The sequence below is a fragment of the Vombatus ursinus genome, unplaced genomic scaffold, assembly GCF_900497805.2.
Source record: "Vombatus ursinus unplaced genomic scaffold, bare-nosed wombat genome assembly UNPS02004573.1, whole genome shotgun sequence".
Taxonomy (NCBI): Eukaryota; Metazoa; Chordata; class Mammalia; order Diprotodontia; family Vombatidae; genus Vombatus; species Vombatus ursinus.
The window spans coordinates 1,371,569-1,374,763 of NW_020944351.1; the positions used below are offsets into that span (position 1 = coordinate 1,371,569).

The following is a 3,195-nucleotide window of genomic DNA, read 5'->3' on the forward strand; positions in this document are numbered from 1 at the left end:
TTTGGAGTAGGTCTCCTTACTCGCAAGACACTTGACATAATTTGTCCAATTCATGATTGGTTCCTACATTACTTACCTCTCAGGGACAGATTACTGGTTTGTATACTCTCTGGATACATTCCTTGACCTGTCTAATCTGAAATAGCTCTTTGGTCCTCTGTCTATTCTTAAATTCTCTGATCTATCTTCTTGTTGTTGTTGCTTCAGTTGTATTTGACTCTTCATGACCCCTTTTGGGGTTTTCTTGGCAAAGGTACTGGAGTGGTTTGCCATTTCCTTTTTAGCCCATTTTCCAGATGAAGAACTGAGGCATACAGGATTAAGTGACCTGCCCAGGGTCACACAGCTAGTCAGTGTCTGAGGCCAGATTTGTATTCGGGCCTTCCTGATTCCAAGCTCAGTGCTTTATCCACTGTGCCACCTTGCTGCCCTCTAGTCTCATATAAATTCCTAGCCATGTCTAAGGTATGTTCTTGTAGACAGCCATCTATCTATTGCGAGAAGGGAAGTGTTTCATCTTTTGATTTCTGGTAACAAAATTGGTGTTTGTAATTAACCTGAGTTCCACTGTCTTTTAGTGTTATTTTCATACATGTTGTTGCTATTGTATATATTACCTTCCTGGTTTAGCTTTTTGTTCCATATCAGTTTTTTTTTATATTTTCAATCATTAAAGATTTATTTTCTCACCCGAGGTGGTTTGATTTGCCTAGTACATGCTACCTCTCGCCTCTCCCTTAGGGTACCTTGCTGCTTTAGGGTCTCCGAGTCAAAAGACTCTCATTCAAATGCTCTTGTGTTTCCCTGCTTTTCACAGGATCAAGGTTTCTTATGATGTGGTAATATTCCATTATATTCTTATACTACACTTAGTTTTTACCAGTCTGCTTTCCAGCTTTCCTATCAATTCTTATCCAATAAAGAGTCTTCCCCAACTGCCATGCTTTCTTATATTCATCAGACACTGCATCCATTTGTATATTTTTTCTTGCCTATCTAGTCTATTCCATGGATCTACTTTTTTATTTTTTAACCAATACCAAATAGTTTTGATGATCATAGTTTTCTAATACTTTGAAATCTAGTAATACTAAGCACTCTTCATTCCTACTTTTTCATTATTTCATTTGAGATTCAAGACTTTTTGTTCCTCAAAATGAATTATTATCTAATCTCATTCTATAAAGTAACCTCCTGGTAGTGTCATGGAAAGAAAACTCACTGCTTATAATTTAGGGTACATCAGTAAAATGCTTTATTTTGTGCATAGCTACAAGCCATGACAAGGAAGGGCATCATGCGGTGGCCCACAGAACAGAAATTTATATGGGACAACAGTAATGTAGTCACATTAGGCTCACAAAAAGTCTTTGGAACAGGAATTAAGGGGAGCAGTTGGATGGTGTCACCAGCCTCAGGATGACAAATAGCTTTAGTTAGACAGCAAAGGACCTGGAAGATGGAGGAGAACTAAAGGGCAGTGGCCATGGGTATCCAACACTTAAATGAGGGTGTGCAGGGGCAGGGGTGGGGAACCAGGGTGAGACAGTTTGGTCCAAGAATCAAGTTTGGTCCAAGAATCTGAAAAACATATTCCAGCTTGAGTCTTTGACTGGCAGACAATCTGGGAGTGGAATTTCTGGGTGGTGTGGAGGCAGGCTGGTGCATCCAACCTGGGGTTCTTTATCCTTGGTCACAGATGGGAGCAGCAGCACAGGACAAGAAGAGAAGCGTTTGGTTCCAGGGGATGGTGAGTTTCTTCTGTAGTATGATGTATAGCTCCATGTCTGATGGTCAGATGGCGGATGGCAATGTTGATGGGCAACAGGATCTGGGATGAACTCTTCCATTATGATCGAAGGGTGCTTTTCTCACTGATGTGCCCAGTCTTCCAGTTGGAAGTTGTGGCAAGGAAAAGGTGCCAAGTGATCTGGGAAGAAATTCTGATACCTGATGGTGAACAGACTAATATATTTCATTAGTACTTGAACATGGTTAACAGTCTCATCTATTAAATAAAGACCTGTTTGGTAGGGGATGTCTATAGGAGTTTCAAGGTATTAGGGTATGCTTTTTTGCTAATAAATACTTGTTAATGGAATGATAATTCAAAAGGACCTCAAAGGGCATGGGGGTCAGCAGGTCACTTATGTCCAATCTCAGTATAAATCTTAGCTATATTTAAGGATTATGTTTAAGTTATTTATAAGGATTATATTATAGTGCTTCTGAAATTCAGGGTGGTACTGGAAGTGAGAATGCAATTGAAAAAGAAAAGTATGAAAATTCCTCTTACAATTTGTTCTATATAATGAGTGCCTCTAGCAACACAGGCAGATGTAGTAGGGAAGTAAGAAATTTTAGTATTGCTGAGCTACCTTTTATGCAATTCTTTCTTTTTAGGAGGGATTGGTGGAGATGGGACTGGGAAGATCGTATCTGGAAATGGAGGAGCTTAAAAAAATGAAAGGGATGCAAGAGAAATAATGGTAAGTCTCAAGTCACAAGTTATGGGGAAGCTGTAGGGGGGAGAGATTAGATGGGTCAAGGTAATTCTACAGAGGTGAAGCTTCCAAGGTTACTCACTCTATGCATTCCAGCCCTGTCAGTTTTGCCCAGGCCGATGTCTGATACTTAATTAACTTCAGGCAAGAGGAACAGGAGGGGGTCAAAAGAGTCTGCAAGTGCTCTACTTTCAGTCTGGTGGCTAGGTGTCAAGAAGCAGAAGGGCAGAACATCTACTGAGTTTAAGCAAATTGTACTACCAGAATTGACTGCATGATAGCAACAATGGAATTCAGGAAGAATAGGTAACATTCAGGAAAGAGGCATAGGAAAACTCTTAGGAGCTGATGCAGAGGGAAGGAAGAAGAACCAGTGACAACCATAATGTCAGTGGAAAGTCCCCAAAGTGAAAGTGGTTGCATTGTCTTTGTAATGACCAAGGATCTTGGCAGTGGAGAAGAGTTGAGAAAAGTCACCTCCGTTCCTTCCATGTAGATGGGGATATAGATGTGGATGATCTGAGTGTGAAACATTGCACATGCAGGCTGACTTGGTGGATGTGTTGGCTGGTTTTATGGAACTGCCTTCCTCCATTTCTTTACTAATTCTTTGTACTAAAGGATGGATTACTTTGGAAATGATAGGGATGGGTATATTTGGAAATGAGGATGATATAAAAACAAAAAGCTA

The 3,195-nt window shown here is 40.3% G+C and overlaps 1 long non-coding RNA gene across 1 annotated transcript in view; it reads right to left on the reverse strand.

Annotated features, from left to right (window-relative positions):
- Window positions 1-1,241: 1,241 nt before the first annotated feature.
- The window catches only part of LOC114024692, a 52,725-nt gene continuing 50,771 nt past the window's right edge, over window positions 1,242-3,195 (reverse strand). The window contains exon 3 of the long non-coding RNA XR_003566941.1: window positions 1,242-1,950. This is a non-coding gene — a long non-coding RNA (uncharacterized LOC114024692). The remainder of the gene's footprint in view (window positions 1,951-3,195) is intronic.